The sequence below is a fragment of the Notamacropus eugenii genome, chromosome 4, assembly GCF_028372415.1.
Source record: "Notamacropus eugenii isolate mMacEug1 chromosome 4, mMacEug1.pri_v2, whole genome shotgun sequence".
In the NCBI taxonomy this organism is placed as follows: Eukaryota; Metazoa; Chordata; class Mammalia; order Diprotodontia; family Macropodidae; genus Notamacropus; species Notamacropus eugenii.
Genome location: NC_092875.1, coordinates 55,896,681 through 55,907,585, shown reverse-complemented (window position 1 = coordinate 55,907,585; position 10,905 = coordinate 55,896,681).

The following is a 10,905-nucleotide window of genomic DNA, read 5'->3' as shown; positions in this document are numbered from 1 at the left end:
AAGGTCCTCCAGAATGAGAACTGATAGACTCCATATATCCTGCCATATTTGATCCCCTACCAAGAGACATCCTTTCCCATCATTTCTCAGTGGTTCCTCTCTCTTCTTGTCTTTCTCATCCTCCCTCAGATTTGGCTGGCTTCTGGACTTAATCTTGTGAACCAATAGGGACAGCGAGGGAGGGGGAGGACCCCGTGGGTGGTGGGGTTGGACTTTGGCCAGGAGAGGAGTCCATGACCAACCAAAAACTGGGAAGGCTGGATATCTCAGCATACTTCATTCCATTTAGCAAACATTTCTTAAGCATGATTGCTTTCTCAACTCAAGACCCAGGAATGAGGGATAGTACCCAGGAATGATTGTAGACAAGAGGCAAAGTGAAACAAGGTCGTAGGACCGTAGATTACAGACATCACATTTAGAATAGGTCTTAGAAATCCTCTAGAATGACCTAATTATACAGGTGGGAGAACTGAGGAAGGGAAATGATTTGCCTAAGGTCACACCAGATTGGAAGCCACATGTTCTGACTTCAAGTCCAGGGGACTTTCAACTGTATTATACTACCAGGATTGACTGGATTTGGAGGGAATCAAAACAATACTTATAATACTTGTAATCATAAGAATATCTGACATCTATATAGAACTTCAAAGTTTGCAAAGTACTCTATAAACATGATTTCACTTGTCTCACTCCAACCTTATAAGACAATGATTACAGGTATTATTGTTCCCATTTTATAGATATGGAAACTGAGACAGTACAATAGAAAAAGATATGTATTTGGAGTCCAATAATCTAGGTTTAAGTCCTGGCTCTGACACTTATTATCTATCACTTATCTCTAGGCCTCAGTTTCCTCATACGTAAAATGAAAGGGTTGGACTCCATGTCCTCTGACATCCTAAATCTATGATCTGATTCTCAGAGAATTTGCTCTGCCTGGGCAGATTTGAACTGGATGTGAACCCAGTTATTCCTGTCTCCAAGTCCAGCTCTATCTTTTATACCAAATCATCCCAGGGGAGGGATTTGAAGAAAGTCTTCAAAGCCAAGATGGAACCATGTTATGGAGGGCTTTGAATGCCATACTAAGGAGCTATAGGCAACAGAGAGCCAGCAAAGGTGTCTGAGCAAGGGAGGGGTATGACCAAAGGCAGCTAGGGCTGCTGTAGATAGAGCAGGGGACCTGAAATCAGGAAGATTTGAGTTCAAATCCTGCCTTCAACACCAGCTGTGTGAATGAGTCACTTAATAAGTCACTGTCTGCCTCAGTTTCCTTAACTGTGAAATTGGAATAACAGCATCTACCTCCCAGGGTTTTTGTGAGGATCAAATGAGATCACATTTGGAAAAGATTTAGCCCACTGCTTGGCACATAGTAGGCACTTAAATTCTTATTCCCTTTTACCAAAGAAGTGAGAGAATACCTTATCCTCTAAAAAAAGAGAGAAAATGTATGAGTGACATCCCACTTGAGGGGGTCTCTGCTAGAGTGTACATGTAAGAGCCATAGGAGTTTGAAAGCATAATAAAATATCCACTTCTGTCAGCTTCAAATGTAGATAATTATTTCAGAAGTGAAACCCTGACAGAGTGTCTCCTTGCCTCCAACCTGGCCTCCTTGGCTCTCCCAAGGAGCCACAGTAAGGAACTGATAAAGGGGTGGGGGAGTCTGTCAGCCACCCCAGAACTCCTGGGCTTGGGAGAAGGATGGGTTTAACAGGCCTCCTTGGTGGCGCCGTGATCTCTTTTCCAGGCCAGGAGGTGTAGACGCCGTCGGGGGCCAAGGAGCACATTCCGGGGAGGGAGACAGCCAGGCCAGGGAAAGAGGGGAGGGACTGGGTAGGAGGCCAGATTCCTGAGGCCCAACTGGGGTGGGGGGGGGGGGCTGAGATTCCTAGCTTTGGGGAGATGAGGGGTACCCTCTGGGGAACTAAGGAAGCCTTCAGAAAGCTGGTTCTGTTGCTTTTTCTAGCCCGATATTTGGGAACTAGGGGACTGAGGGGAGAGGAGACAAAGGATTGTGGGGGCTGCAAGTTGAAAGATGGGGGATGGAGAAAATGAAAGATGGGGGTGCTGGGGAGATGGGAACAGATGGAGGCTAGGGCCTGGGTGGTAGTACAGGCTAGAGGATGGAGGAAAAGGCATACCACTTCTGGGAGAATCCCATCCTGAACCTGCTAACCTCAGGAATGGGGGCAGAGCAATACGGGGTGCGAGGAACCATAAGCAAACACAACCCCCTGGAGCAGCACAGTTGGACTCCCCCTCCCTCCTGCAATCCAGAGAAGAGGAGAAGGTGGAACTATGGCCAGGAGTCAGCTGCAAGTGCTTTCTAAATGATGGGCCCTTGTGCCAGGACACTTCATAAAGCTACTCCCGGCCCCTTGCCACCAAGAGAGGAGAGTCCATCCAAACTGGGCTGTGGTCCCAGAAGCACCCCCTCCAGAAGGCATTTCCCTCAAACACCAACATCCAGGCTGCTGACTCCCAGAGAACTAGCTACCCACCAACTCCAGGGACAATTTCTGATTCCCCTCCCCTGTGTCAAGCCTCCGGCCATTCCCAACCCTAAGCACCACCCCCTCCTGCTTCCCAAACCTAGGCATTGTTCTAAACCAGTCCATCAGCTGAGACACTTCCCACCCCACCCCCAACTATCCCTCAACCCCAGTCCCTCACAGGATCACAGAGTCTCAGAGACTCAAAGGGTACAGAAACCAACCCATATTTGAATAGTGTGGAGTCGGGAAGACTTGACTTAAAACTCTGCTTCAGACGCTGGTTGTGTGGCCCTAGGCAATTCCCTTCCCCCTTCTGCCTCAGTTCTATCCATAAAAAAAGGTGTAATAAAAATACCTACTTCCTAGAGCTTTTGTGGGGATCAAACGAGACAATATATGAAAATACTTAACAAACCTTACAGTGCTATATAAATGCTAGCTGACATAATAATTATTATTATTAATCTACAACACTATCACCATCTCTGACATTTAAAAGCATTTGAGGTTTGCAAAGCATTTGACCAACATCATTTCCTTTGATTCTTACAGTTACCCTTTGAAGTGAAGGATAAGACTATTCCCATTTTACAGATGAGGCAACTGATGCTGAGAGAGTCGATCACACAGCCAGTTAAGTATCTAAGCCTGGCTCCCCCAGTAGTCCTTCAGCCTTGCTTAAAGCTCTCCATAGAGGGGAGTACCTGCGACCTCCAGAAGCAGCTGGTTCCTCTTTTGGCTAGTTCTTATGGTTAGCAGGAAGTTTTTCCTTACCTCAAGCCTAAATTTGCCATCCCTTGCTCCTGGCAGTGCCCAGTGGGTTCAAGAAGAACACATCTAATCCTCCTTCCATGTAACAACCCTTCAAATACTGCTCCCTCCCTCCCGACTCAGACACTACTCAGACCACTCCCCACTGTCCCCAGTCAACCTCCAGCCATAGTCACTTTTCTTTAACCCCGGTATGCTGGCCCTGCCCATCAGACTTAGGAACCATTTCCATTATCAAGAAATTCCAGGGACTGCCTGGTATCGCTAAACAACACTAGGCACTAATGTTGGCCACTTCTCAACCTCAGAACTGAACCCAACCATCCCCCAAACCCAGGCACCATTACCAACCATCCCTCCTCGTCCCAAATCCTAGTCACTGTCCCCCAGACAATTCCATGACAAACACTTCCCCTGGCCATCTCCAACCCTGTAATTTCCCTGACCATCCCCCAAATCTGGGCACGGTCTCCAAGCAACCTCCACATCAAGCCCTTCCCCCTAGCGCTCAATCCCAAGGACTTCCTACCTTCATTGAAATCCAGGCATTTCCCCTGACTATTTCCCATTTCTGGGAACTGCCCCTAACCTTCCCAGACCCCTACACTGCCTCCAATTAGCCTCTAACCCTAAGTATTGCCCCCATCCATGCCCAAAGCACAGGGACTATCACCAACCACACCTCAATCACGGGCACTACCCAAAACTGTATCCCAATTCAGAGAATTGCCCCTAACCTCAACACCAGACAGTGTCCCCAGTTACCCCCAACCCCTGTCTCTGTGCTCTCCCCCAATGCTGGGGACTGTCCCTGACCACTCCCCAGTACTGGGCACTATCCCCAGTCACTCCCCAACCCCAGACACTTCTCCTAACCACACCCCAATCCCAGGCACTGCCTCACTCTCCAACCATTGGCACTTGTCCCCACCTGGCATAACAGATCGAATACAAGACCTGAAGTTCAGATGACCTAGGTTTGGATCCCACCTCAGACACTTACTGTGTGACCTTAGACAAATCACATACCTCTCTGAGCTGAAATGTCCTCATCTACAGAAGAGTACTTAGTTCACCAGCTCCCAATGCCATGACATTTAAATGAGATACTGTATGTAAGGCACTCTTAAAACCTTAAGGAGGGGAAGAAAATAAGCATTTCTAGAGTACCTATTATGTGCCATTCACTTTACAAATATCACCTCATTTGATCCTCCTAACAACTCTGTGAGGTAGGTAGGGGCTGTTATAATTCCCATTTTACAGTTGAGAAAACTGAGGCAAAGGGAGACTAAATTTGAATTCAAATCTCCCTGACTCCAAGCTCAATACGGTGACACTTAGCTGTCTGAAGACCACATTTAGTCAACACACATTGTGATCAAGGGTTACTATGTGTCAAGCACTAGGCTAAGAACTGGAGATATAAACACCAGCAAAAAGAAAGACCCTGGCCTCAAGAAGCTTATATTCTAATGGTGAAAGACAACACATAAAAGGTACAGATAAATGAGAGATTGTTATTATTATTCACTATCACAGACAGCAGACATAGTCCCCAACCGTAGACACAGCCTATGACCATTTCCCAAGGGCACTAGTCCTAGACACAGATCCTGTCCAAGTGCTGGGCACAAGTCCTAAGTATTTCTCAACCATGAATGCTTCAACCAGCCCCTTCTCATCTCTAGAAATTGGCCAAGACCATCTTAAAACCCCAGTCACTGACCAGTCCTCAACCTAAGGCAACTGAACCTGGTGGCCAGACCCTGGCCTCCATCCCAGACCATCTTGATAAATCCAAGCACTTGCCCTCATCCACCCTCCATTCCAGGCACTTTCTTCTCATTCCTAAATACAAGCATTGATCCCTAAAGATCCTCCAACCCTAGCTATTTCTTCTTTACTCCCAATTCTGAGCACTGCCCAGTAATAGCCTAAAACCCCAGAAATGACCTAAAAAGCCCCTGAAATGTGAGAAATGCCCCTCACCCATCCCTCAGTCAATAGGGGCTTTACTCTTTCCTCCAACCCTGGCCACTGCCACCATCCACCTTCCAACTATCTAGCAATAAAATTGATGGTCTTAGACATCTGTCTAAAAATATGCAAAGCATGGGCAGATGCTTAGATCACACAGCTGGTAAGTAATGAGAGTGGAGTGGGGGGAAACTAGAGCTAGTAGTATCAAGCTATATACTTTATGTAAGAGGTGGTATTGACACTAAGCCTTGATAAGGATCCTAAGACAGTGAGGGAAGAAGGAGTTAATTCTAGGCATGAGAGATAGCTTGGACAAAGGCATAGACAGAGGAAGAAAAGGAAATATCGTGTACCAGAGAACTGCAAGTTCACAAGCATGAAATATATGTAAATTGAGGAAGAAGGGGTAGAAAGAATGCTGGATATGAAGTCTGAAGATCTATGTTCCAGTCTTGACTCTGGTAGATCACTGGATTCTCTTCAGTTTCCTCATCTGTAAAATGGGTGAGTTGGATTCAATGACTTCTAAGGTCTCTTCTAATTATAAATCTAAGATTCCATGATCTTATGACCCCTGGAGGCAGCTACTGGACCTGGAGTCAAGATAACTTGAGTCCAAATATGGCCTCAGATAAGGGTTAAGTAAGAGATAGAGTTTTAACTAAAGTCTTCTTGATGTCAAGCCAAGCAGTATGGAGAGAGGCAGGTGGACCAGGATTGGGATTGTATCCTAAACCAAGATTTCAGCAGAGTCATGCTCAAGGCAAAGATGTCTACGATCAAGCAGTATTTATGAGAAATTAAGACTAAGGCCAACAAGAACAGTATGGAAGGGCATTAGCAATCCTACAGCATCAGTCATTCGCCCAGTCAATGAATGTTTATTAAGTGCCTACTGTGTGCCAGGCACTGTGTTAAATTCTGAGGATACTAAGAAAAGTAAAAGACAGTAGTCCCTACCCTTGAGGAACTTACAGTCTAATAGGGAGACAACATGCAGATAACTATGTACAGACAAGGCCAAATTTAAAGTAATCAATAGAGAAAAGGCACTGGAATTAAGAGGGATTAGGAAAAGTTTTCTCTAAAAGGTGGAATTTTAGCTGGGACTTGAAGGCAGAGATAATGAGGAAGAAAGTTTCAAGCATGGTGGACAGCCCAGAGAAAGTCGAGAGATGTCTTGTTCAAAGAAGAGCTGGGAGGTCTGTGTCATTGCATCACAGAGTACATGGGGAAGTTTCTGGGGGTGAGGTGAGAAGATTGGAAAGGTGAGAGGGAGGCTTATAATGAGCTTTCAGCACTAAACAGAGGATTTTGTTGATGGGGAGCCACTAGAGGTTATGGAGTGGGGCAGGGAAGGGGATATAATTGGATCTTTTGGGTGAGAGGAGGAGGGAGTGGAGTGAGGAGAGACTTGTGTCAGGCAGACCAACCAGTAGGCTACTGCAAGAGTTCAGAAGATGAAAACCTATACCTGGGGAGTGAGAATGTCAGAGAAGACAAAGGGACATATTTGAGAGACATCACAAAGGTAAACTACAGGCATTGGCAACAGATCGAATGTGAGGGATGAGGGACATGAATTGCTAGGATAATTACCACCATTCCAATAACCCAAGTTGCAATGCAGTTGTTGAATCATTTGTGTTAGGTTGCATTCAACCATATACAACCCTTCATGACCCTATTTGGGGTTTTCTTGAAAAAAATACTGGAGTAGTTTACCATTTCTTTCTCCAGCTCATTTTACAGATGGGGAAACTGAGGCAAGTAGGGTCAAGTAACATCACTTAGCTGCCCCAATCTCATTCACTCTGTCTAATCTGTCAACAAACTCTGCCATTTATTCCTTCACAACATCTCTTGTACATCCTCTTCTCTCCATTCACACAGCTACCACCTTAGTTTAGGCTCTCATCAGTTATCAATGAGGGAACCAAATAAGAGCTAGAAATATTTGAAGGAGAATAAAATGGAAAATTTTTGTGTAAAATTGAAAAGTTGGTGCACAAACAAAATCAATGTGTTATTTTTCTCCATTAGAATACAAGCTTCTTGAGGGTAGTGATTGCCTTGGTCATATTTGTATCTATGGCACTTAGCACAGTGCCTGGCACGTAGAAAATAATAAATCTCTGCCTCTGTGTCTCTGAGTCTGTCTGTCTGTTTCTGTGTGTGTGTGTGTGTGTGTGTGTGTGTGTGTCTCTCTCTCTCTCTCTGCCTCTCTCTGTCTCTGTCTCTGTCTCTCTGTCTCTGTCTCTGTCTCTCTCTCTGTCTCTCTCTCTCTCTCTCTCTCTCTCTCTCTCTCTCTCTCTCTCTCTCTCTCTCTGTTTCCCTCTCCCTCTCCTCCCTCTCCTTCTCTCTCTTTGTCTCTCTCTCTCTCTCTCCCTCTGTCTCTCTCTCACTCTCTCTCTTTCTCTCTCTCTGCTCCCCCTTGCCTTTAAGTTCCTTTCTCTAGATCAAGGGAAAACAAGGAGCTACTAACAAATAAAGAGATTATAAATCTCTTGAGGGCAGGGAATGTACCATATTTTCACCTTTTAAACCCAAATACCAACCCTATGACCTTATAATGCAGTGAATAAGGGTTTTCTTAATAGTTCTTCAATTTGATTCTCATTTCATCCCCTCAAGCATAAAAATATACCCCCCCCCCCATAGTACACCCAGAGGTGACTGACCCAGACAAACTGATTCATCACATTACCTCACAGTAATTTCCCTCCATCACTTCTCATTTTTTCCCTCGAGGGCCAAACAGAACAAGTCTGTACTCGGTCCTATGATAGTCCTTCATATATCTATAGACAGTTATCATATACCCCAACATTCTTTTCTTTTTTTTTTTGACTAAACAGGAGATTAGATCAGATTAGATTAGACCAGAGGCCTTAGACCCTCTTCAGTTCTGAGATTTTATGCGCAGTGCTTCTGTCCATCCATGATAAACTGAATTCTTTCACCACAAGTCCAAAAAGAGAAAGTTCCCCATAACCCAGGCCCTTGATAACTGGCCTTTTCCCCTTCTATTTCTACCTTTCCCATTCTCCTGGACTTTATTTTTCCCAATCTTCTATGTCCAACCCCCATTTTCCACTACTCTGCATCCTCCCAGATCTACCTCAAATTCTCATATCCTCTAAACACCATCTAAGCTAAATCCTCTTCTTCTCCACAAGTATATTTGTATGGGGAGGAAGAGGGAGAAAGAAGGGGCAAGTGACAGAAGCAATAAGATATTAATGTGTAAAATGAGATGCAAGGATTTGTCTATTCTCTATACCCCTTTACAAAGAGTGAGAGAGTCCTCTCTGGTGGAATTAGAGGGGAACTTTGCCATTAACTGCTGAAAGATCCAGCCTGCCTCTGGAGGCCTTTAAGAAGGATAACACGATAAAAGAATGCCAGGGAATGAACTGGTTAGGCTACATGTGACCTTTGTGTGTACGTCCACTTTTCTCTCTGATGCAATGTATATCTGTGGGAGAGAACACCCTAAGTTTATGGGGAGGATGCTTTGTAGCTATCCTTACAATAAATAACATCTTAGTAACTATCTTTGCTTTAACTTAATTGTTTCTATTGACTATTAAGTATTGGGGCAGCTAGATGGTACAGCAGATAGAGTACTGTTCCTGGAGTGAGGAGCAACTGAGTTCAAATCCTGCCTCCTATACTTAATAGCTGTGTGACCCTGGGCAAGTCACTTAATGCCAATTGCCCCCCTCAAAAAAAGGTACCCCTCAGTGGTAGATTGACGAACTATAGTTTCAGGAGTACAAACTCACATAGGATCTGTGAACCTGATGTATTAGGAATCCTGTGGGAGACCCGAGTTATTCCAAGTAGTAAGTTAGGAGTGCAGACACGGAGAAGTGTAATATTTTTATGTCCTATCTTATTCCCCACAGGTTTCAGGGAAAGCATTTAGATGGCCTTATTTTATGTCTGCTTTCCACTTCCAAAGAGTATAATCCATGGACTGGAAAATTCAGAATGAAAATGACAACTAGGGAGTCAATACCAACCTGAAGACATTGAGATAGAACAGAAGTATCTGGGAATTTCCTCTAGGGAACTATGACTCTCTCCTCTGATGAACCAAATGCTTAATACTGGTCGCTGAGTAGACCTTCATTCCCCCAAAAAGAATGTAATGCAGGAGAGAAAGAAACATGTAGGACTGCATGAAATCATTAAACCTTTGCTAGGCTATGTGTAAGGACACCAGACCCAGGAGTAAAAAGAGGGACAGAGAGGACAGAGGTACAGTTGACTCTCAGAACACAACAGTATAGACGAATGATTGAAGGAGCTACAACAGTCATGTGGCCAGACCCCATACATGGTACCATGAATGGCAAATACAGTGGAATCTTAAAGAAGATTTTATAGGGGTCTGGTGTCTTCTGTTCTAAGTAGGAATTTCTCTGATAGACTCTCTTAGATAGAGACCACCTGGACAGAAAGAAGAAATAAATGAGTAGATTGGAAAACAGGTCACAATACTATCCAAGACGTGGGTATGGCAGTCGTAGGGGGGCTTAGTAATCCATGTATTAGGCCAAGTTCTCTCTCTGCCTAAAGCAGAAAAAAAATCATTTCTCAGTCTTTCTTAATGACAATTTCATCTTTCAGAAAGCAGGAGAATCAGTGTGGAACTTCTATTTAGTGCCTAGCACAATGTATCACAGTCTGTGCTTAAGAAAATTGCTTCTTTAATTGAATTTAAGAATGGAAGCAAGGCAGCTAAGTAGCTCAGTGCAGAGATCTCTGGGTCTAGAATTAAGAAGATTTGAATTCCATCCAACTTCAGACACTTATTTGCTGTGTGACCCTCAGCAAGTCACTTAATCGTTGTCTGCCTCAGTTTCCTCATCTGTAAAATGGGAAAAAACTGAAATTTTTAAAAGGGGGAGAGGGGAGAGAAGCAGTGATCACCAAGTGCCACTACAATTTCATCAAGAACAGATCGCATATAATAAAAGAGCCTTGCTTTTCTTTTTGACAGGGTTAAGACTTTGATAGATCTAGAGAACGTAATAAAAAGATTTTAGCAAAGTATATGATAAAATACATCATTCTATTTATTCTTCTAAATGAGATCGAAGGAGGTTAGCTAGACAATAGTACAGGTAAGTCAATTTGAAACACTGATGAGCAGTCTAGCATGATCAAATCACCAGTGATCCCTTTTACCCAGGGAGGTCTTCAGGGTAGAGAGGGAAAGGAACCAGAACCAGTCCAGGGGGTAAGCTTGGCAGCAGAAAACATGGAGACCATTCAACAAGGATCATCTTTAAGGAGTACTGTTCCTCAGCCCTGCAGTTTCAGGAACTTGATGGCAGAGACATAAATGATGGTTCCCTAACCCTGAAGGATGAATGCCTACCATTCAAAGCCATGCAACAAGGCTTACAAAACCAGAAGCCAGTTTGCCCAGAGGACAGGCCTTCCCAGGGATTAGAGCAGAACGATGGGACATAGAATGTGACAACTGTAAGAAACTATATGCTCCATACACAAGAGTGTCAGAGCTAGGAAGGCACTTAGAACACAATGTCAGAGCTGGCAGAGCTGGAAAGACCCTTAGAACACAGGGTGTCAGAGTTTAGGAGGGTCCTTAGAACACAGAATGTCA